The following is a 26682-nucleotide window of genomic DNA, read 5'->3' on the forward strand; positions in this document are numbered from 1 at the left end:
AACATAATAATTATGCGAATCACAAGTCAGGGCCATAGTGCTGGGCATTAGCAGACTCCAAAGCATGTTTTATGCACACAATTAATTGTGAGAAACATCAAAGACGTGGTTTTCTCTTCGGTAGTAAGCATGAAGGGCAGAAGATGAAGCATGAGGGTTCGAAAAAGGGGAGGTACGTCTCAAATAAAGCTGTTAGTGAGAAAAGAAGTGGGAGTGAGTGCAGGATGGAGAGAGCTGCTGCAACAGGAAAACAGAGAGAGAGAGAGACAGAGAGAGATAGAGAAAGAAAGATCTGATTAAAGCTAGAGAACATTAAAGCATGAGAAATGAGAGAGGAAGTGATCACATGAGAGAATTGTGTTTGCTGTCTTATTTGTGGTTGTTTCTCCCTAACTTCATTTTTCTTGCATTCTTTTATATTCTATCCTTCAGAGCTGCATACCATCTATGCATTGCCTTTCATTTATCTTCAGTAACTGTTTTATCTTGGACAGGGCAGAGGTGGATCCTGAACCTATCCTGGGAACGCATGGCACGAGGCGGGAATATCGTACATCCTGGATGAGATGTCAGTCCATTGCACATGCACTCATACACACAGCAAGGTAATTTAGAGTCAGCAATCCACCTACGGATGGTGGGAGGGAACCTGAGAACATGAGAACCTGGAGGAAAAGCACACTGAACAGAGCAACCAGAGTGAGCTCAGGATTGAACCCGGACCCTGGAGCTGTTCCTGTAGCTTGGAAAGAGTTTCGAAACCGGAAAGTCATTGTAGTAGAAATATAAATATGTGCTTAATGATGCAACCTTAACTGTAAGGCAAAGTTAAAGATGGAGTCAGTTCACATCAACTTTTTTTCCCCCATAGCCACAGCAGCACTCATCATGCACGCGCTGAATCCCAAACAGCTTACTATTGGACACTAAACACTATATAGGGTGTGGAAGCAGACTGATCATATCAGATGTAGTGCGCTTAAATAGACTATATAAGGAGTATGATTCAGACTGATAGGTCACCTGGGCTTCATATAAACACTAATGCACTAGAGGATCTGGCTCTATATACTTATACCTATATACAGTAACTATATACCTATTATATATATATATATATATATATATATATATATATATATATATATATATATATATATATATATATATATATATATATATACTACCTATATAGGTGGTTTAAGTACAAAAGCAGTTACATCTATAACTATATAAAGGTTTATAAACGTTACATAACACATACAGTATACACTATAATACAATTATTATATTATGCGCGTGCGAAAGTCACGTGCTGACACACATAACTGTTAACTTACCTTATGACTTGATATCCTACAATAACAGGCTTGCAGGGTTTGTTTGTTTAAGCAGTCCGTGTTTTATTCAGCTGCGCGTGCGGTTTCGGTCAGTGAGAGCGGAAGAAGGTGCTGAGGTACACCGACCTTACACACTCTCACAGCGGGGACGGTGACGAGCGGAGTTCCCCTGCAAACCGCACGGTGACAGGTGCGCGCGCGCGGGGCGGGGCGGGGCGGGACGGGACGGGAGGGGGCGGGGCTTTGTGCACCGAGAGCTGAGGTCGCGAGCTCGGAGCACGAGCTTGTTAACCAGGAGCGCGCGAGCGAGCGAGGGGGAGTCGAAATATCCGGTTCAGTGATTTCAATGTAATTTTTTGCAGTTAAAAGGTTTTTGCGTGCAAAGCGCCACCTTACAATGTCATCGCGTCAGGTTTGCGATGTAAATCTCTTGATTAGACTGTACATAAATATTCCCAGGATCACTAATAGTACATAAATATTCCCAGGATCACTAATAGTACATAAATATTCCCAGGATCACTAATAGTACATAAATATTCCCAGGATCACTAATAGTACATAAATATTCCCAGGATCTCTAATAGTACATAAATATTCCCAGGATCACTAATAGTACATAAATATTCCCAGGATCTCTAATAGTACATAAATATCCCCAGGATCACTAATTAATAGTACATAAATATTCCCAGGATTATTTAGGGTACATAAATATTCCCAGGATCACTAAAGGTACATAAATATTCCCAGGATCACTAATAGTACATAAATATTCCCAGGATCACTAATAGTACATAAATATTCCCAGGATCACTAATTAATAGTACATAAATATTCCCAGGATCACTAATAGTACATAAATATTCCCAGGATCACTAATAGTACATAAATATTCCCAGGATCACTAATAGTACATAAATATTCCCAGGATCACTAATAGTACATAAATATTCCCAGGATCTCTAATAGTACATAAATATTCCCAGGATCACTAATAGTACATAAATATTCCCAGGATCACTAATAGTACATAAATATCCCCAGGATCACTAATTAATAGTACATAAATATTCCCAGGATTATTTAGGGTACATAAATATTCCCAGGATCACTAAAGGTACATAAATATTCCCAGGATCACTAATAGTACATAAATATTCCCAGGATCACTAATAGTACATAAATATTCCCAGGATCACTAATAGTACATAAATATTCCCAGGATCACTAATTAATAGTACATAAATATTCCCAGGATCACTAATAGTACATAAATATTCCCAGGATCACTAATAGTACATAAATATTCCCAGGATCACTAATAGTACATAAATATTCCCAGGATCACTAATAGTACATAAATATTCCCAGGATCACTAATTAATAGTACATAAATATTCCCAGGATCACTAATAGTACATAAATATTCCCAGGATCTCTAATAGTACATAAATATTCCCAGGATCACTAATAGTACATAAATATTCCCAGGATCACTAATAGTGCATAAATATTCCCAGGATCACTAATAGTGCATAAATATTCCCAGGATTATTTAGGGTACATAAATATTCCCAGGATCACTAAAGGTACATAAATATTCCCAGGATCACTAAGGGTACATAAATATTCCTAGGATCACTAAGGGTACATAAATATTTGTTAGGATCACCAAGAACACATAAGTATTCCCAGGATCACTAAGGGCACGTAAGTATTCCTAGGATCACTAAGGATACATACATATTCCCAGGATCACTAGGGAAATTCTGAAATTCAGAAATTCTGATTGAAGAAAGTCAGCACTGGAATAAAAAATATAGAAAATATTTGTTCCTGTACAGCATTTATATATAGAAATCTGCGTTCACTCTTTCATTTAGCTTCATTTATTCAGCTTATTTTTGCGTGCAAAGCGCCACCTTACAATGTCATCGCGTCAGGTTTGCGATGTAAATCTCTTGATTAGACTGTACATAAATATTCCCAGGATCACTAATAGTACATAAATATTCCCAGGATCACTAATAGTACATAAATATTCCCAGGATCACTAATAGTACATAAATATTCCCAGGATCTCTAATAGTACATAAATATTCCCAGGATCACTAATAGTACATAAATATTCCCAGGATCTCTAATAGTACATAAATATCCCCAGGATCACTAATTAATAGTACATAAATATTCCCAGGATTATTTAGGGTACATAAATATTCCCAGGATCACTAAAGGTACATAAATATTCCCAGGATCACTAATAGTACATAAATATTCCCAGGATCACTAATAGTACATAAATATTCCCAGGATTATTTAGGGTACATAAATATTCCCAGGATCACTAAAGGTACATAAATATTCCCAGGATCACTAAGGGTACATAAATATTCCTAGGATCACTAAGGGTACATAAATATTTGTTAGGATCACCAAGAACACATAAGTATTCCCAGGATCACTAAGGGCACGTAAGTATTCCTAGGATCACTAAGGATACATACATATTCCCAGGATCACTAGGGAAATTCTGAAATTCAGAAATTCTGATTGAAGAAAGTCAGCACTGGAATAAAAAATATAGAAAATATTTGTTCCTGTACAGCATTTATATATAGAAATCTGCGTTCACTCTTTCATTTAGCTTCATTTATTCAGCTTATTTAAAGAGAATTTTCATGTATGAGAACTTGAGGGCTAGGAGGTCTAAGGATCCTTTGGTAGTCCTGGGATACAAGCTCACAACCTCCTGAAATACTATCTCAGAGTGTTAGCCACTGAGCCACCACTGTAGCTCCTCAGCCTCATACTTTTCATAAGCTTTTCATCTTAACAGAGCATCCTACCACCTCAGTCCACCAGGTATATTTTTAGATTGTCTCCAGCTCTAAATATGTAGCTTCCCAGGCTGTGTTGTGCTGTAGTTGTTGAGTTTTCTACTCAGTAAGAGGCCACAGGTATTATTATGCTGACAGATGAGAACGTTGTAGGTTCTGCCATTGCCTTGTGAATGCTTTCACTTGGGTCTTCTCTATTGCACTCATTTCTTTTTCTCTTTCTCTTTGTCTGTCTTTTTCTATCTCTTTCTGTAGGAAAAGATGATGTCATTATCAGCACAGAAGGCTGAGTGTGCATTCCTCTTCCCCAAGATGTTGTCGGCGTCGCTGACAGCGAGAGAAAAACAGGAGAACGAGTGATACTACAGCTCGGAGAAGAGAAACTCCTCTTTTTGACACTGCATCAATGCGCATCCCCTTATCTCTGTCATTTACTGCCCAGCTACACAATTACACCGCTGGCTTTATTCACACATGGGTGACATACTATTAGTTTTTCTATACACACTGTTTGAGTGTTTTCAGAGTGCCATAGAGGATGGACATACACCCACGTGTTTATTAAGGAGATGGGGAATGTGGATCTCACTGAGGTTTTATTCTGTATGTGGTGTAATCAATAAAGTTTTAATAAGCTGTCTCTGTCTCCTAATGAGCTTCTTTTTAGGTCGTGTGGCTGTGTGTACTGTCTGTGTAAGTGTTTGTGCATCTTTGGTTATGGGAATGTATGTGTGTGTGCATGTGTGTTTGTGTGTGATTGTGCCAAATGATGACTTGTTTCACAATTTCCCTATTTTTCTATTAAGTCCAGGCCACTTTCACATGCACAAGTTCATGCATGGAATAAGTTTGGGGCAAATAAGACTCTTCCTAGAACCGACTGTTTAACCAAACTCAGTAACCAGGTTGGTGACCAGGATGTTAATAGCCATTCTAACAGAAGTCCTCTGCAGAGACGGGGAGTTGAGAAGGACAACCGTCTCAGAAATACTCCATTAATCAGTTAGTTGGTTGCTGTTTTCGAATAAAACGGCTTATAAAACAATTCCCTGGGGTGATGAGGAAAAAAAATATATATATATATATATATATATATATATATATATATATATATATATATATATATATAAAATATAACTCATATAGTACACATCAAGTAGCAAGAACCTTGATAGGTGACACTGTAACAAGATATTCAATGTTATTCTTTTCAAGTGTCAGAGGGTTTAATGATAGGGCTAATAGTTATAGGAACGCTCTCTTACTGGTTAGCACGTTGTCTCCAGGGATAGGGGTTCGATTCCTGCATCTATTTTAAATATCTGGCTGAGAAGTGTTCAAAATACATCTAATTGAAACATTTTAGTCCAAACATTTTAACATGAATAATGAAAATGCAACTACTATTGTTTTTTTTATTATTTGTGGTTTCAATTTTGTTTCTCAAACAAAAGTTATATTATAACTTTTAGATTTTGGACATATTGCATAAATAAAAAGGCAAATTCATTTTAATTCAGTGTCCCATGGTACAAAAATGCGGAAAGTTCAAGAGGGAGATGAAAACTTACGCACTATAAAGCTCTGTACTTGCATCCTTAGTCTTGTGATGGGTTCCTAAAAATATTGTTTATGTACAATCACAATGCTAATGAGATATATATGTGATATATAAGGCTAATATAATGATTGTATTTTTAAGCATTTTAGAAGTGTATACAGTTTAAATGTGAATGTCAGATTCATTCATAAAGCACAATGTGCGTTGATAAATGGTAGAGAGAGCATCACAATAAATACTCTCTCTCTCTCTTTCAGCTAAAATAAGCTGTTTTAGACAGATCTGAGCAAAATCCGACAGAGATCCTTAAAGCTTCAGTTCATCACTGTGCTATCTCATCACTGTCTTCTGACAACCAAATTACAGCCGTGACACCAAGGCAAAGAAGTACGAGCCCTCCTCCCTAATCCTCCGTACAGATCTCTGATCAATGGCCTGTTTTACCGTCCATCTTGTAAAGGTTAAAATACTGACCACAGCTTGTTTTGGCCTGATTTAGATCTGTTGTTATAGGCACAGACCACAGACCTTGGATCATTTCTCTTAATTCATTCTCTGGCCATAGCTAAAAAAAAAAAAAGAAAGAAAGGGGAAAAAAAGAGAAAACACCACACAGAACTGTTTCACTGATTCACAACCTGCTGCTGCCTTGTCAGTAATGTGCATTCTAGACACTGAAAGTGTTGGAGGGCCATAAAACAGACAGAGAGGTCACTATTTGTCTGTATATTGACTCAAGAAAGGGGAGAGAGGACCAGGAGCTGGAGCAGCGCACCAGAATAGATGAGCTGTCCACACACACTGCTCTGATCCGATTGCCAACATAATTACACAGCATGGACTTGCTGAGACAGGGTCCATATGGACAAGACGTCCTCTGATAAAACTCACTTGGCCCAGCCAGGCTCTGTACATGGTAAATATGAATTTTAAACACTTTTTCTGTCAGCAGGAGGTCATCTATTTTGCGCACTTAAACGTTTCCTGTCACCCCCCCCCCCCCCACACACACACACACATCTTAAAGGAGCATGTATTACAAGATCGCATTTCTACAGCACCAAGTGTTAAGTCAGCAAGCACGCTCTAATGCTTTTCATATTTCATAGTGATGAGTGAGGATGTCATAGCACAGCATGAGCATCGCCACACAGACACGCAGGTTCTGATTAATGCTCCAAACCTGAAACCTGAGAGGGATTTCTCACCTTCAGTTCACCAGCATTCTCTTTCCGTGATCAATTTAGACTGCTGAATTTAATCCAAACCAAAACAAGAAAAAAAAACAATACAATGAAAAACATACTGTAATCATCCATCCATCCATTTTCTGCACCATTTATCCTACACAGGGTCACAAGGAGCGTGGAGGCTATCCCAGGGGACTCGGGGCACAAGGTGGAGGACATCACCATACTCCATCACTTGGCACAATCACACACTCGTGCTACAGATGATTTTGAGATTCCAATCAGTCTACAGCATGTATCTTTGGACTGAAGGAGGAAAACAGAGTATTAGAAGGAAACCCCTGAAGCATGAGGAGAACATGAACACTCTACACCCACAGGGCAATAGCAGGGATCAAACCCCCAATGCTGGAGGTTCAAGGCAAATGTGCTAACCACTAATCCCCTTCATACTGTTAAGATTTGTGACATCATAGTTATGACACTGCAACTATCCTCCAATCACTAAAGCGATGAAATTTATGTTTCTACCTCAGCGAGATCTACACTGTTTTCAAATTAGTTCAGACTGACAAAATTGAAATTCTGAATTTCTCAATATAAGTGCATTTTCATCACGTGCCAAATACGAGTCCTTTATTATTCTGTAACCAGTTTCGCTTTATGTGCCATATGACTGTCATTGTTTTTATTAAGCAGTCTCTTATTCTTATGAATAAGGTAACATGGTAAAAAATAACAATAAAAATAACATTGGCACTCATTTCCACCAAAATAGACTTATCACACATTGACCTCTGGCAAAATAAATAAATAAATAAATAAAAGTAATTAATGAATTAATTACAATAAAAAAAAAATTAAAATATGCTTTTCAAAGTATGAATAAAATAAAATCCTTAATATTATTACCTTAATATTATACCTTATACTATTATTCCTATAATACCTTAATATAATATGTGTTTAGAAACTGAAACAGAAGCAGAACATTTTATTTTTCAAATAGTACACAAAATAGGCTGCTAAGGAGAATAATGATCCCTGGTATGATGATGTTTATGCGGTTGACTTATAATACTGAGATCACAATGTTTCAGAAGATATTTCAGCTCAAATTTCAACTAATTCATATTTACACATTCTAGCCGGAGTTACTGTAATATTTTCAACTACTGTAGTAAGCATAAGGTTGTAAGATGAAACAGTGACATGGATAAAAGCCATATTAATCTATAACGGATTCATCTCTTAAATCCTTCTTCTAAATCCTGGCTCTTTCAGTGTTGAATTTTTGATTCTGAGTGGTCAGAAAGTGTTGGCTAAGTATCTAGAACAGCAGCTCTAACAGCCGCAGAGCAAATGTCACATTCATAATTCTGCACTTGTTATAATTGCAATTGTTATAACAGTGAATTTACTAGTAATGTATGGATTAAAAAAAAGCTTGACTGTATACTGCACTGAATATTGGTTAATAATGTGAAGCTTGGAGATGTTTGTTTAATGTGCCGTCTGTAGTCACACTGAATGACTAGATAGATAGATAGATAGATAGATAGATAGATAGATAGATAGATAGATAGATAGATAGATAGATAGATAGATAGATAGATAGATAGATAGATAGATAGCACTCAGAGGAAATTTATGTATCCAGTAGCAACATACAGAGAAATAAGTTTATCACAAACACAAGCTTATATATAAAATATTCAAATGTAAAATGTCCCATATCAGCAAATACACAAGTAAATACAGATGCAAAGTAATTACAGATGAAAAACTGTACTTAAGTCAATCCTCAGTTTGTGTGTTTCCACCCTGTCACACCTGAGAGATGTTGTACAGTCTAATGTCCAGGTGGACAAAGGAGATCTTCAGTCTTGTAGTGGAGCATTACAGAGACAGCAGTCTGTCACTAAACACACTCCTCTACCTGGTCAATATGCTGTGCAGGTGTCAGGGTGGTGGCTGTTGTCCAGGATGGAGAGCAGTCTGTCAAGGGTCTATCTCTGTGCCTGACACCAGTGAGTCCAGCTCACTTCCCACTACAGAGTCTGCCCTCCTCACCAGTCTGTCCAATAGCGCTGCATCTCTCTACTCCTTTCTTAAGAAGCTACAGAAGAGGAAATGAAGAAAAAGGATTTTTTTTAAAGGCTAGCACTGGCACAGAGACTGGACTCACACTAATGAGACAATTAAATGAACTATTTTGCTTAACCTTTGAGAATAATTTAAGCACAATCACCTTCTTGTGCTTAGTTTCTATAAAGCTCAGAGGTCACACATACCGTATACCGCAGGTCACGCTGAGCTGGATGGAAGTGAGTCAGATAAGAAGGTCTCGTTCTCGTTCTTTTAGAAGGGCAGTTATCCTCAGCTCGGAGACTGTATAACGTCTCATCAGAGTAATGATTTGCTATCAGACCTGAGCGATCGTGGCTCAGTGGCTGGTTTGCTTTTTATTTAACCTGAATAAATATGCAAAGGTCTTTAGGTTAAAAAAGCTTTACCTTGGCACTGACTAACGAATGACAGTCAATAACTCATGATTTGTCAATTCTTTCTTCATTAAAACATCCGAGGTTCTCTTTTTCCTTCTTGACAGTGACATGAGTAAATGTTTCTTTTTTTTTTCTAAGAAATGCACCTCTCAGAAAAGACTAATGTGTCTGTGTGTGCTTTCGACTGTGTATAATGCCTTATCTCTGCCATGGCAGGCCGAATGGGTTTGGCCGAACGGCTTTGTTTGATTGACAGCTCATCAGCATAAGGGAAGGATTCTCCAGAGAAACAGTTAGAAAAGGTCAAATTGGAGTTTACGGTGAAAAGACCCATATGTGATGCATTATTGCCTCCAAATAGGACCATGAATCTTCTTACAGGAATCAAGCAGACAAAATGTGGGGGTCATTTGAGATGCTGTGATTCCCTCTAGTGGTGATGATTATGTACATGTATTGATGGGATTACTGTAATGGCCTTGACTTGAAATGAAGTTCTGGAGTTTATTAGATAGATGAAGAGGTGGACAAAGCAGTAGAGAGTTCTAATGAAGTCATGACATTCAGTGTTGAAGTTAGTGATGGAGAGAAAAAACTGGCTGGTTTTTGTTCGCTGTGGTGAAAAATTTAGCAACACAGTATATATGCAATATATGAATAAAATACAGAAAGCCTGTGTGCTGAGGTGCAAATAGTAATAGCATGTTGAATGTAAAACATTTGCAGTTTTATTATGTTGACCAATACACAGTATACACACACTAACTCTACATCACAGCAAAAGAAAAAACTCAACAGACTCTTTGTCCATCCCAGAATTCCTTTTCATAATATTTCCATAGAGATCGTCCCTGCAATCTGTTTGGTTGATTAAACCTTTCTGTACACTGTAAAGAGGTCTAATTCTTCACTCTGATAAAAGAAGCATTTACTTTTTCATCTGCTTCCTCTCAAGGTTTCGTCCTCATGTAGAGTCAGGTCTTTTTTCTTGCTAACGTCACCTCTGGCATGAATCAACATCTGCATCTTCGTACTTTACCGTTAATTTTGGTTCACAGCACTGTAATGTACTATACGAATACACTTTTCTCACTCATTTCTACCGCTTATCTGAACTACCTCGGGTCACGGGGAGCCTGTTCCTATCTCAGGCATCATTGGACATCAAGGCAGGATACACCCTGGACGGAGTGCCAACCCATAGTCAGCTTCCAAAGTTTAAATTTCCATGCCGTCGAGATTATTGTCTCAGATCGCTAAGTAAACAAGTCGGAGTCTCTGGCTGTCATATATCTCTTTGAGTCCAAGGGTTTTCTCCACTACTTCTGCACTGCACTTCTCATTAATATGACTTGGAACATATGAGTGAGAAAAGAAGCTCTTGGTATTTTATAGGAGTCTGTAAGTAGATTCTCCTATGATGTCAGAGCAGTACACGACCACTAACCACTAATATAAAGTATAGATATCAGTATTAGCCACCGTACCCCCCTCATTTCAACCATATATATCTGAAATGAGACAACGTTTCTCCAAGACCATGATGCTACATAGAACAACACAGTGCTAAGAACATAAGTAAGTTGTCCTAGCTGCATAAAGTGATTGTGTGAGCAAACAGTGCGAGACAAAATACAATACAATACAAACACTACAGGACAAATACACAAATAGCACCGAACAGTGTGCATTCTGTATATCATACAGTAGATTGAGGGATCAAGTAAACACATACATACTTAATAAACTGTAATAGCATCAATCCCTCTGTTGAATTAGTGTGTAGTGGTTGAAGATAACACCTCCAAATATTAGATGATTATGTGCAAGCACTGGGGGAATCACAGAGAGTAGAAATGGGTTTGATATCACCATCACTACTGGACAGTGCTAGCTCAAATTTGTTAAGGCTGAAGGTTGTTGATAGAAAGATCAGGGTTCAAGCCCCAGCACTGTCAATCTGCCAATGTTGCCACCCGAGGGAGTTGTATCATGGCTGACCCTGTGCTCTGACCCCAAACTCCAAAGTTAGGATGTGCAATGAAATAATTTCACTGTGCTATAATGCTAAGGCTTCTATTGTATTTACATTGAAGATTGAAACATTCGTGTGAATAAGGTAGGCTACGTGAAATCAGAAAAACTATCAATTCTTAAAGCCCTGTGTGTCTATATCATATGAGCCATTAACATCACTGTGGAGTGAGACATGACAAAGAAATTCAATGCTGAACACAGACACGAGCGAACAGTGCAAAGTGAGTGTTTGCCTCTTGGACAAAACATTTACATTTACATTTACAGCATTTGGCAGACGCCCTTATCCAGAGTGACGTACATAAGTGCTTAAATCTCTATCATTGGATACATTAATGCTGGTTCACTAGGTTACATACTTAAGATACCATGAGTTTAAAACATTGTTCAAAGTTACAATGAAAAAGTGTCAGTTTTTTTTAATAAATGCAAAAAATAGGGAAAGAAGTGCTAGTTGAAGTGTTTCCTGTATAAGTAGGTCTTCAACCGCCCCTTGAAAATAGCCAGTGACTCAGCTGTCCAAACCCCTAGGGGAGGTTCATTCCACCACCTTGGTGCCAGAACAGAAAAGAGTCTTGTAGTATACTTTCCCTCTTACCCTGAGAGATGGTGGAACCAGTCGAGCAGTGCTGGTAGATCTGAGGGTGTGGGGTGCAGTGCAAGGAGTGATGAGGGCTTTGAGGTAAGAGGGAGCTGGTCCGTTTTTGGCTTTGTAGGCCAGCATCAGTGTTTTGAATCTGATGCGTGCAGCTACCGGAAGCCAGTGGAGGGATCGCTGCAGCGGGGTGGTATGCGAGAACTTTGGCAGGTTGAAAACAAGCTGGGCAGCTGCATTTTGGATCATTTGCAGAGGACGGATTGCGTTCATAGGTAGACCTGCCAGCAGTGCGTTGCAGTAATCCAGTCTTGAAATGACAAAAGACTGAAAAAGTACAAAAGCATTAATGCGGCTCTGCTTGGTTGGGAGACAGCAGGGCACTAAGAACCCTGACCATCTGGAGTAAAAAGATGATCCATAGATAGGGATTAGCACCTTGTTCACTCAGGTATCTTTTACAAAGAGAAGAGAATCCATGAAGTTATCTACAGTGATGAAGGATGCAGCATTTACGGTTAATTTCTTTAATAGAGGACAAAAAGGATGATTATGTTCTCATCTGTTTTCACTATCTGTTTATGCTCCTGGACACTGATCCAGAAGTTCAGGATGCTCTCAGTATACTTCTGTGAGACTTACTACATTTCTGTTTATTCAGTCTGCAGACAATTTTATCCAAAATGATTGAATGCTATTTAAGCATCTAGGTATTTAAAGACAGAGCGGAAAAGAAAGAAAGCAAATAAAATAAGAGCAAAGTTTAAAGAAAGCAAATAAAAGAAGATAATCATATATCATACTCACGTTCCCAGAAATCTGATGATCAGGTGACCAGCATGTTCAGACCTGACATGAACTTTATTTTGTAACAGAATAAAACCATATTTGTATAGAAATGGGGCAGAACAAAGCATGTAATTATTAAATTCCTTAAAAAATATTGAAAATTTAGTGTGCAAACATTTGAAAAAATCCTAAGAAAACTGCTAAAAAAATAAAATAATATATACATCATATATATATATACACATTATATAAATATATATAATGTGTATATATAAATTTCAATAATTAATTGAAAAAAACCAAACAAATAAATATTCCTGTTCACACACATATGTTGTTAAGAGTGTTTCTACTTCTCTCTCTCTCTCTCTCTCTCTCTCTCTCTCTCTCCAAGCATACAGCTCTGTAATTGTACAATATGTGGTGTGCGTTAATAAATATTATTCATTTATTTTCTTTCTTTGTTTGTTTTAGACTTTTCAGTTCTCCTAGAACTTTTCAGTTCTTTTTGGTCATCTGTTTGACCCACCACATGATGGAAGCAGAGGACTGCTTTGGCACAACAGTCTGCACGTCATAGCTGGGTTTCAGGTTTGGAAAACCTCCTGCTGCTTTTAGAGCCAAGTAAACTTTAGAAAAAAAACAACAGCCATCTCTTTAAGCCTTATTTATTACAGGCTAAGCAAAAATGTCTGTAACATTATAACAGCATCAATGTACCATATGGAACTTTTTTAAGACTGAATAAGCTTAGAAGAAACCATGACGTTACATGTTAAAATATAAAACTGTCCATGCTACTGCTTTCTTGTAGAAACAGACAGACAGGCCTCCACAGTGCATCTCTACATCCTGCTCTGCATTCTCGAGGGCTGGATGGAGCCTGAGATGGAGGGGTAATTGTAAGTGCCCAGTGGTTTTGACAAGAACATGCTGCTCCATCTAAATGAATGCTGAGGAAAGTCAAACGAATTTCATTCCAAGCAGCTGATCTGCCAAAACACAGGCTGTACTGTACACTAACACTGAGCAACAACATAGTGGATCTTGTGTTATTACACACAGTGTGGTGTATAGCAAAATAGCAAAATGTGACATTAAATATATGTACGTACACACACACATACTGTACGCACACATGTATACACCATTAAACCGACATTGCAATCTAAATACATGGACATAAAAACTAAGCTGGTGCCTTCACCCCTTTTTCAGCTATAACAGCTTCAGGTCTGGCTCTTAATCTCCGTTCCAGTTTCAGTTCATCCCGAAGGTGTTTGTTGGGGTTAAAGGTCAGGGATCTGTGCAAATCCGTCACGTTCTTCCACAACACTCTCAACCAGTCATGTCTTTATGGACCTTGCTTAGAGCACTGGGGTGCAGTCATGCTGGAATAGACAAGGGCCAACCACAAAGTGTTCCCATAAAGATGAAGAGCATAGCGCTGTTTAAAATGTCTGGGTTCGCTGAAGCATTAAGAGTTCCCTTCACCACATGTAAGGAGCCTAGCCTCTTAGCCTTACCTCTGGAAAATGGCCACATAATGTTATATCTCCTCCATCAAACTTTAAAGATGGCACAATGAAGTGAGGCAGGTAATGTTTACTGGTATCCGCCAAACCCAGACTCCATATCCATCAATCTAAGAAACAGAGAAGTGTGATTTGTCACTCTAGCGAACATGTTTTCACTGCCGAAATGTTTGACACCACTACAGCCGATGCTTGGCATAATACATGGTGATGTTACATTACATTGTTTTGCAGATGCCCTTATCCTGTGAGACTTACATTTTATATCAGTTTAAACAACAGAGCAATTGAAGTTTAAGGGCCTTGCTCAGCAGCCCAAGCAGTGGCAGCTTGACAACCAATAGTCCAACACCTTAACCACTTAGCTACCCCAGATATGCAGTCATGGGAACCAGATTCGTGCTGATTTTAATGTCAGTGGAAGTTTTGAACTCTTCATCTATGGAATCAGCAGAGCGTTGATGATTTTTACTACTCTGTTTACCACTCTGTTTCTTTTTGTAGTCTTCTGCTTCATGGATGCGTCGCTGCTTTTGCTAAATGTTTCCACTTTACAACAATTATATTTACTTTTTTTCTGTGGAATATCTATCAGGGATGAAATTTCACAAACTATCCTATTGCAAAGGTGGCATCATATGTTTGTAACATCTAATTTGGTTTCAGCCTGCAAAGAAAACCTGCTAAAACTACAAAGAAAAACATTACTAGCTAAGTATAGCTTTCTCACAATTTGATCAAGTTTTGTTATTCTTACTACATACCACAGTTAAATGAACATAAGCCTAATAAAATACAACAAAATTTTTCATTAATTTTTCCCTTTTCACTTCAGAAAAGCTGAAAGCTTCAGAAGGATATAGTACAAAAATGTCTTAATTTCACCATGTTTACAATTTATACTGAATATTAATTTGTTAAACACAACAGAGTAGCAGTATATTGGTCGCACCGTGCAGCGTAATTGTACATGAGCATAACAACTTATTACTAAGGACTTCTGGCCAAATCAACCCCAGTATCAAAGTTCTCAGTTTTTTTCATGCTGTTCTTTTCATGATTACACAAGCTGAACGTTAAACCGAGCAGCAACGGCTCATGGCCCTGGGTTTTAGTGGGGTAGAGTACATTTTTATCAAGTATTATCGACATAAACTTAAACAAAATGAATTTAATAGAATATCACACTTGCCTTATGCTGTAGGTCAATATCTGGTCAATTTTTAGAGTAACAGTAACAGTAACAGTCAGGCAGTTCGATGTGAGCTCTGTTTGCTCCGTTGTGTTTGACAGAGGATGTATGTTGACTCACATACAGTACAAGATTTCAGCAAAATTTCCAAAAAAAATTACATCTCAACAATCACATAAAATACTAGAAACTATCCAAAACTTCCAGTCATTAGAAAAAGTCGACATATTCTGCTTCTTTTTCTCTCTCATTGTAAAACAAGGTCACATGCATTACATTCTAATGTATGAACATCATCAGCTCCATAAATCTGTCTTTCGCAAAATGTACAAAATCTAGGTAAGATAGACATAAGAAGGAAATGAAATGGTTCTGTGTGTAAGGACGCACTGTATGCGTTTACTTTTCACCTTTTCATTTTTGTTCTTGGCGGGATTTTGTTAGCCACGGAATATTTTTAAATTTGGACAAAAAAGAAGACTCTTTCAACCCTGTGATTAACTGTCCTGCGTGCTACTCCTCCTCATCTGAAAATGTTCACAGTTCAAGCAGAGGGCAGCATGATACCTGCCCCAGTTTGTCACTATTAGCACTTGTTGTAATTCTCCTACATTTTTACACAATAGGAGTAATGTTAACTTTATGGCGCTTATTAAAGCAGTGAGCGTGCTGTGACACAATCATTGATCACTCAAAAGAGGTAATTAGTATTACAATGTAAAATTTAAAAAGCACTGTGAATGAGGATTTTATAAAGGTTTGAACGGCTCTGCCTCTCCTGCCCCTATAGACTAAGTTACTCCTATATGGTAGCAGTATAATGGCTCACAACGAGTGAAACATGAGGCTGTGAGAGTTAATTAGAAGTTGTAAAGTTTCTCAATACACAAAATGAAGTATGGAAAATACACATGTAAGGCTACATAGAGAGACAGAGCATGTCTTCAAGTCTTACATGTAAAAGGGAAGTATTACAGGGCATAATATACCTGGGGAAGATACCTGATCTATATAGTCCACCTTAAACAGTTATCAGTGTGTAAAGGCTTTCATTTCATCAAGCAACACTTGACTGCTAGCCTAGGGCCTTGGTGGAAATGACCTCTGACTCAAGACTGTTTATTTATAAGCATACCAGGAGTACAAAAGGTCAAAGTGACCACACAGACACACACACACACACACACACACACACGCACACACTTTACACCACAAATTCTAGAATAGTAGAAATTGTCCACTCAGATTCATTGTAGTGCTCGACATTTGAAGGACTCTACAGCCTATAGTCACTAAGCCTGGGTTTAATATTTTTAATATTTCTCTAATCATCAAATGAATAGGAGAAGAGCAAAGTTTTTAACAGTTTAATTCAACTTTAATTGTTGCTGATCTTGTTGTACACCTGACCATTTACATTGCACAGTGAGGTTCTTGTTAGACCTGGATACCTGATGGATAATCTGGATACCTGAACTATAATCACTGCCACTTTATAAGCATCATAACCACTTTATAATCTGTATAATAACAATCTAATAACACTTAATAACCGTTAAGAATCTATAATACTTAGTTAGATTGATGTGGTTTATGCTTGATGATACTTATTCATCTAGTCACCTACACTAGCCAGAAAATTCACTTGATTCACTTTCAGAATTGAACCAAATTGAACTGATTCTCTTATACTCATTTCAATAATGAACATTATTAAGTGCTGCCAAGATACACATCTATATAAAATGAAGTATCAAAAGTGTCAATTTACAGCTTTACCTCTAACTGTGACACAGTAATGACACTGGAGACTCTATCCAAAAAAAAAAAAAAAAAAGAAATCTCTCATTGCAGGACATTTATTTGTACTTACATCACCAGATCAACAATTACATGACTTTTATAATCTGTTTCTGTGGAGCATCCGTTATGTAAGTTCCTGTTCCTGTATTAGTTGCTTCTATAGAAACTATACCTTTAAAGCATTAAAACAAGCATTAATATAAAAAGTACAGCTGGATTTACTGACAGAACTGTTATTACAGAAAATTAATTAACATCTCCTGGCCAATCAGATTCAATAGTTCAAAACTGGGCTAGCCCTAGATGGACAGGAAGGAGATACATGGGATTGTTGTGGATAGTGCTACTTGGAGACCATGGAGGTGGCTTTGGGCTGCTGTGGGCAGGTTTTGCACTTAGATCTCTGTGAATGAAAATTTGATCGCTTTGTTATGTGGAAATTCATGTTTAAACAATAATGTATATACTCTCATACTCTTAAGTTGCTCAAAAGCCCCTGGATAGACAATTGCAATTGACTATATAGTGTACAGTTATAGTATGGAAATGATTTATAATCACACTATCCACTGCGACCCAGATGGCTATGGATTCCCCATTGAGTCTTTTAATGTTTCCTCCTCATATCATCTCAGGACATTTGTCCTTGCCATTGTTTAGATTTAATTTGAAAATTTATCTTCCTATAAAGACGCTTTAAATTGAATTGAAATGAATTCAACAGCGCTGTGGTGCTTCAGTAAAATTTTGCAGGTGATGTCAAGTCTATATGTAACAGAAACAGTACAATCATTTTGGATTTCTGCATCCTGGTACTAGCATAGCAGCAGACACCATCTGACTATACTGTAGAGTGCTATTCTACAGTCCATAAAGTGTGTGGTGAAACGATCCGGATGCCTGTTGTTTAGATCAAGCAGGGTGGATCAGAGATGATGAAAGACGACAATAGAACAATGGGAAAGCCACAAAAAATACATCAATAAAAAACATCTTAAGCTTTTAAAAGTCTATTTTTTTCCTCATCTAGGCCTCTTCCTCTTAACCAAAGGAAGAGACTTGTGTAAGAAAACGGACCAAAAATTGAGTCAAGGTCATAGAGCCGGATTTGAAAGAAACAAAAAGGGTCTTGCTTATTTATGGATTTCTCTAAAGCGAGTGATTATCAGCTTGTGCTGTGCTCATGATATCAGTCACTGAGCAGTTTCTATTACTCGTTTTCTCATCTTTCGTCCGCATCATCTTGGATGGGTTGGACACGAGGTTGGTCTTAGAAAGCGGAGAATGACAGCACCGGTTTACCAGCACCAGTGAAATCTCATTGGGTTAAAGCAGTGTGAACACATGAATTTTGAATTTAATTCATTCATTCATTCATTCATCTTCTACCGCTTATCCGAACTACCTCGGGTCACGGGGAGCCTGTGCCTATCTCAGGCGTCATTGGGCATCAAGGCAGGATACACCCTGGACGGAGTGCCAACCCATCGCAGGGCACACACACACACACTCTCATTCACTCACGCAATCACACACTAGGGACAATTTTCCAGAGATGCCAATCAACCTACCATGCATGTCTTTGGACCGGGGGAGGAAACCGGAGTACCCGGAGGAAACCCCCGAGGCACGGGGAGAACATGCAAACTCCACACACACAAGGTGGAGGCGGGAATCGAACCCCGACCCTGGAGGTGTGAGGCGAACATGCTAACCACTAAGCCACCGTGCCCCCCTAATTCTATTCAATTCAAGTTTATTTGTATAGCGCTTTTTACAATTCACATGGTCTCAAATCAGCTTTACAGAACATATACATAGAACAAAAGGTTCTTATAAAGAATAATATGAAGATTAATATAATACAAAAATCAAGATCAATATTAGATGTATTTAAATGTGTATGTATTTATCCCCAATGAGCAAGTCTGAGATGACTCAGGTGACTGTGTTGAGGAAAAACTCCCTTGAATGGTAAAGGAAGAAACCTTGAGAGGAACCAGACTCAAAGAGGAACCCATCCTCATATGGGTGACAAATGAACCATCCATCATCAACAGCAACAGAGTGCAGAGCCATGTTTCTGTATAACATGATTACAGTGCTGTTGACCAGTTTGACTGCAGGTCTCCTAATGGTTTAGCGGTGCTCTTTTTACTGGGATATTTTGGAGGTACACATTTCCAGATTGACTTACAATTGCAAGTGGATACAACTTCACTAACAGTTCAGGGTTAAATGGCTTGCTGTTTGGAAAATGGGATTTGCATTGCACTGTCTACCTTAAACTGTTGAATTCTCAAATATGATTGGTTAGAAGTTTTATGAATTAAGTGATTTGTTTCCTTCACCAGCAGCTCCGAAAGTAGCTCTAGTTACAAGGCAAATCACAGGTTATATTAATGTACTCGTTCTTTTACTTTATGGTTTTGATTTCATCTCATTTTTGAAAAAAGCAAAAAACAGTAATCATTGATGTGAGTCAACTACCATGTCAACTATGTTTTTTTTTAATTATTGAATTATTGATTTGATTTTAAAGTAATGAAAAAGAGAGGCTAGTGATGGAATGGCTGTTTACAACTGCTATAATGTAAATGATATAAAGAATTAACCTGTTTCCTGATGATTCCACATCACCACTTGTGTTCAAAAGTATGATGTCATTCATCAATAAATGAAGGATTGTACATACAGGAAAATTACTGCAGTGTAAGAGGAATTGATCTTTTTAGAACATTTCTTGTTTTATAGAAAATAAACATTGAAATCAACTTGATGCATCATACCATGCCAAAGTTAATTATTTTCCTAGAAGAGTATGCTATATTTATTATTATATTTGGATATTCAAATCAATCAAATCAAATTTTATTTGTCACATACACACACATACAGAGTACGACATGCAGTGAAATGCTTTTTGCAACTGTCTGGTATTCAAACATAAAAGGAATGCAATTTGGGATAAAAAATATAACCAAAAGGAGATAGATAAATAAAAAGTATAAACTATATAAAAACTATATAAAATATGAAAATATGAAAATATATGTGAAAAACAAATATACCCACAGCTTCGGGTTGGAAAACAAACCTCTGTTCGAGTCTCAGCATGTCTGGCAGACATATCATCGTGGATGACGGCCCCTCAGTTGAAGCTCAATCCTAGCAAAACTTAACTGTTGATCATCCCAGGTGTTTCATCCCCAGGTTATGATCTTGCAATATCCCTGCAAAACGATCTGTTCTCCGCTTCAGTCACAGCTCTCAACCTTGGTGTTGCCATGGACAATCATCTGTCCTTTTCCTCGCATGTTGCTAATGTGACACGCACATGTCGGTTCCTTCTTTACAACATTAGAAGGATTCGGCCAGTTTTGTCCACACAGAATCTCAAGACTGGATTACTGCAACGCACTGCTGGCAGGTCTACCTATGAACACAATTCGTCCTCTGCAAATGATCCAAACTGCAGCTGCACGGCTTGTTTTCAACCTGCCAAAGTTCTCGCATACCACCCCGCTGCTGCGATCCCTCCACTGGCTTCCGGTAGCTACTGATGCTGGCCTACAAAGCCAAAAACAGACCAGCTCCCTCTTACCTCAAAGCCATATCACTACTCGCACTTCACCCTCATAGCTACCAGCACTGCTTAACTGTTTCCACCATCTCTCAGGGTAAGAGGTAAGTATACTACAAGACTATTTTCTGGTCTGGCACCGAGGTGGTGGAATAAACTTCCCCTAGATGTCCGGACAGCTGAGTCACTGGCGGTTGAAGAGTTAATACTGAACTACTTGAACTACTTCAAATGTACTTCATAATGAAATACATGAACTAGCACTTTCCCCCTGTTTTTTCTATGTCTGTATATTTAAAAATAATAATAAAAAAAGGTTCATGGTATCTTAAGTCTGTAACCTAGTGAACCAGAGTTAATGTATTCAGTGATAGAGACTTATAAGCACTTTTGTATATTCTGGATTAGGGCATTTGCCGAGTTGCTGTAGATGTAAACATTTATTGTAAATATGTCAAACATGAGAACAGAATAAATGCCTCAAAGCCAAACTTTTATGAGTTATCATTTGCAAGCCAAGAGCAATGGCATATATTAGCATGCGCTCTATACTTTAGAAATACTTTATTGATCTAAAGTGTTATCTTTGTGTCACATCTCGGTTTATTACCCACTTGCATCTTCACATGACCATTTATTTTATCCTTCCCACAAGCTTCAAAGCTTTTCTGCATGTGAAGGGTAAAACTGAAAAGGCCATTATTTCTGTGCTTGAGGGAGAAAAGTCAGGTGGTTAAAATCAGAAGCACGAGAATCCCCATGAAAAAAAAAATACACATTAACCAGTGTTCACATATTAAATTTTCAAAATGTCATTTAAATGCGTTTCCATTAATCGGTTATTAATCGTTATTTCTAATTATGATAATGTTTGCTATCATCCAGGTCATTTTGAAATCACTGATTTTATGAAGCGTTATAGTCGTTACCACTTGTTTATCTCGTTTACCTCATCACACCTACAGTATAGGATTCACACCTGTGGTGGTCACATGACCACCACTGAGCTCTGTTGAATCATTCATATACTAAGCTCCATGTATCTCAGATGGATCTGGAGTCTGACTGAAGATCATTGGGCGTACCTGCACACTACAGCATGCACACATGCATTCACATGCTCGTTTACACCTAAAGCTGAAAATTAAAACAGCTAGTCTACCTACCAGCATGTTGGGCAGGTGAGGAAACAAGAGAACCTGCAGGAAATCACACAAACACTGGGGGAATGTGTGAAACTTCACAACAAAGGGGCTTAGGATAAAACCAGGAGCTCTGGAAATGTGCCATTCTGCATACTGAAATAAAATATGACAATGTAAAGCTGTTATAATGATAAGTGAGTAAGTCGAGGTGTTCCTACTCCAACCACCCTACCCAATTTACTTATTTGGTCAATGATTCCTGTTCTTGTTTCCCTGTACCAGGTACTTAATAAGTCCCAGATGTTGCTTGTTATAACCTGTGCATTTTGTCTATTAGCCTAGGAACATTAATGCCCCTCCTAGCATCCTTTCCACTGTTGCTCAAATTTCTTATTTAGATCTTGTTCTAGCATCTAGTTCTGACTTAAATACTATCATTAATTCCAGCTATGCACCTCTGTCTGAGTCTGACTCAAGCTGTGACTAATGCTTGTCTCAATTCCCTTGGCACAGACTTCTATCTTGTCCGATCCCTGAGATCATCTTAACCCTTATCTTAGGTCCTACTTCCTAGTTGAAGGGTCTTGCAGTAAGATGGCAAGTAAATCGGTTCCTTTCTTTCTTTTAAACAACGTCTCTATTGTCTTTCAAAAATTATAATAACAGGATTCAATTAATTTCAACCCCAGGGTAAGATAAGCTTAGAGAAAGATAAACATGAAGAACAAGTACAATTCCCCATAGTAAGAGAGGAAAAAGGGGGAAAAGTGCATTTTATTATTAAGTTATTTATTCCTCTAAAAATCAAGGTAATGTTCTTCCTTCATTTCTAAAAAATAAATAAATAAATAAATAAATCAGTAAAATATCTCATGTTCTATATAATGTATATAATATTCCCATATTATATTTTTTCAACTCTTTTTGCCACTTTTTTAAGAGTGAGCCATTTTGCTTGCTATGAGACATGGAGGAAAAAAAAAAGCTTTTTTATTAGCTTTAAAGCCATAATAATTTAGGATTAAGAGAGATAGTCTTGTCAATAATCAGTGAGATTAAGTGTGTTATCATTTTCCAGGAATCCGAGATGACTGGGTATTTTCATACTACATGTTGGAACAGGGTATCGATTGTCCTGTTTATACTTATGCGGAATATTTGAGTTAAAATACAATTAGAATGGAATAAAGTATAATCTCTATAATCACATGTACATGAGATAAGATTTAGATTAGTGTTTTACAGTTGCACCTGGACTCCAGGCATGTGTACCTCTTGTCAGGGATTAGCCTGGACTTTTGACCATGTGCTGTTATTGTTGTTGTTGTTGTCACGTGTCTGCCCCGCCTTCGTTCACTCCTCCCTGTCTCCAAACCTGTTCCTACTGTAATTGTGTCTCATTGTTTTATGTATTTAAGTGATCCTTGTTGCCGACGGCAGCACGGAATCATTGGTTACGTTTAGTCAAGGTTAGGTCTCGTCATTTGTACTGGTTTAGTTCTCGTCCTTTTCTGTGTTGTCTTTATTATTTATTAAACCCCATTCCTTTGAAGCTATCCTGCGTACGGGTCTGTCGCCTTCCTTCCCTGGATGTGACACCTCTATTCCTCCTGAGATATTTCTTCCTGTAGCTCTATCCACCAGGCTTGAAGTTTAAAGCTACATGATATCTTAGATTTCCAAGCAAAAAACTTTAAATAAATAAATAAATTGCGGTCTGGACGATGGACGTAATAATGGTCGTATGTCAAGAAAGTGGAGTATTGAATGAATAAAGCTTTTCCTTCCTGGTTTTTATGCTTTTATTGAACATGTGAGTTTTAATGGATATATTTTACATGTATATATTTACGAATATTGCGTGTATTCTAAGTTCTGACCCTCCTAGGGGGTCCATGTAATACTGACGAGCTAGGTCACTTCCTTGCCTAATTCTGCCTCCACCTCTTCTTCAAGTCCCATTTGTGCACCTACTTTCCATATCTAGTTCATGTGGCTTGCTCTTGGTTCCCTGTTGACATGGTAATTAAAAACTACCCTTGTTGCTTGCTATACTTTTCTAGTTTTCATTTAAAATTCTTTTTAAATAACCTGTCTCAAAAAATAAAGATACCAAATTACATTTCCTTGTTTCCTTGAATTGGTACTATCTTCTGGAGCTTTATTAGGCATCATTCAGTATGATTTAGGTACATAACTGGACAGTAAGGACTGTTAAAACTTGACTCTAAAGATTATATTTACTTCAACATAAATATTCCCAGATGAAATATACATACTAAAGATACGTAAAATTTACTTTACAGTAACTTTATTTCGGATAGTGTTTCTGATAGCTGTTAGTTTCACTTTCACCCAGTTTGCAGCTCAATTCCCGACCACCAGCTAACTTTCCTCTCTCCCACAATAGTTATCAACCATGAGATGACCGTAAAAAACTCCATTTGACTATACACAGTTGTAGGAAGGCCATTGTTTATGGTGTCACCCAAATGAGCCAAATGAGTTTCCTCTCAAGGTTTCCCTCATATCATCTCACTGAGTCTTTTCATTGCCTCAGGCTCGCTCATTAGAGATAAATATAATTTAAAATTGTAAACCTTTATAATTAAAAAATTTTTTTTTTTAAATGTTCATTGTTAAAAGCGCTATACAGATAGAACAGAGAGATAGAGCGCTATACATTCAACTAGCAACAAGCAATTAACATAGAGCAGACATTTTAGACACAATATAACCGAATGTTTTGTCTGTTTTTGCTCCACTGGTGTAAATCGATCCTGAAGAAGCCACACCCAGTCAGCTAGCTAGCTAACATAGATTCGTACATTCCTGTTAAAGTTGAATCCTGTGAAAATGGCAAACTTTGCGTCTTCTTTTTCACCTTAACCTGATGAGTTTCATAGTTTAAGTTATTACCATGTAAATCTTGTTTGTATTATACCCTGAAGATGTCTGGGACTGCAGCTAGAATTGGAGTTTTATATGACAAACAGTGAGGTTGTACCAAATATACTACTATACTATTACTACACATTTTAAGTGTGACCTGAAGAGGTTGAAAAAAATTCTTACTTTTGGCAAGTATTTAACTTATTCTAACTTTCTCTTCTCATTCATTTGACAAAGTCCAGGGCAGTAGAGGAGTGTCTTTCCGCAGTTATCTTGCCAGTACTGATATACAGTGCTCTTGGAGTGAACCCAAAGCAAACCTGTTAAGTTCGGGACATTTCGAATTGCGGCGCTGCCAAAAAATGCTTGGAAAAAACCCTGTTGCTAAATAGAGAGGTTATATCCTGAGCAGGTGTAATATACACTGAGTTTTACATGTAATGCATGTACTGGGATATTCAGTGTAGAAGAAATGTGAAGTCTGAGACTGTGAATAAATATTACTTGTTTATTACCTATAGTCAAGGTCAAAATTATAAATTCTTACTTTTTATGCTATGGCATGTGAAATAGATGTTATTGACTTTGGCTGTGTCTCAATCAGATCTCTAGCTTCCTAGGTCATTAATCAGTATATCAGGCACTGGTAAGGACTCTGGATCAATACTCACTGGGACACTGATTTCTGGTGACATACTAATTTCCTTATCAGTCCCTAAAACACTAATATATCAATTATTTAATTTTCATATGTCATGTAAATTTCTTAGCCTTGTGTCATGGTACTTCAAGCAGGATTGTTGGCTAGCTAGTGGATTTTAAAAAATCATTAAAAGTTCAAGTTCAAGTTCACTCAAATAAACCATATATTGAATGTAAATAAAGTTAAACATTACTAAAGTAACTAATCATTTCAAAGCGACAACAACAATAATAAGATACCTGCAGTTGTAGATTTGTAGGTTGGCTGATATTTTGGTTTGTCAGCAATTTTTGTCCAGCTGAAAAGCTTCTTAAAATTAGAATATAAGTCATTTCTAGTATGGACACGTAGTAAGCACCGATGCTCCCGGGTTTTTGCTGTGCATTGGGGGATTTTTGGAGCAAAGCTTCCAGTGCACTGACAGGATCGAGAGACAGACAGAACCTAAAATAGCCGCCCTGAATGCTGAACTATGGAACCGATTGAGACATTTTAAAGACAAATATTTTAGTAGGAAAAGATTAGCAGTTCTAAGACTATTAACTACACAAATAATTTATAAAGAACAGCAAATTGGGTAGGAAACTGTTCACAATGACTTAACACTGTACACTATTACTACACTAACTAAACAACTAACCAACAAACTAAGCTTTGTATATTGGAATTGGGGAATTTTTTCCATTTAAAGTTTGTATTAAATAAAAAATATTAAACCATAGTGCTGATGAATTCTCAATTCTGACTTGTACTTAATCATGCATAGATGATAAAGAAAAAAGTAGTATTAAGCAAAGAATCTTTAAGAAACATGAAGCTGTGAAGCTGCATGTAGAGACTGGTGAAGCTGCTATAAACAGTTCTCTTGTGGATGTATATAAACAAACGGAAATAAAATGTAACTATAAACGAATAAAACTAGCCTTCGTGGAAGAATGAATATTTGTCTATATATTAATATTAGATA

General features: G+C 37.5%; 1 protein-coding gene across 1 annotated transcript in view; it reads right to left on the bottom strand.

Annotated features, from left to right (window-relative positions):
- The window catches only part of LOC132842821 (retinoic acid receptor beta-like), a 145355-nt gene extending 143880 nt beyond the window's left edge, over window positions 1-1475 (bottom strand). The window contains exon 1 of the mRNA XM_060865704.1: window positions 1341-1475. The gene's annotated coding sequence lies outside the window, so the exon portion shown is untranslated. The remainder of the gene's footprint in view (window positions 1-1340) is intronic.
- Window positions 1476-26682: the final 25207 nt, after the last annotated feature.

This window comes from Tachysurus vachellii, chromosome 3 (assembly GCF_030014155.1).
Source record: "Tachysurus vachellii isolate PV-2020 chromosome 3, HZAU_Pvac_v1, whole genome shotgun sequence".
Classification (NCBI taxonomy): domain Eukaryota; kingdom Metazoa; phylum Chordata; class Actinopteri; order Siluriformes; family Bagridae; genus Tachysurus; species Tachysurus vachellii.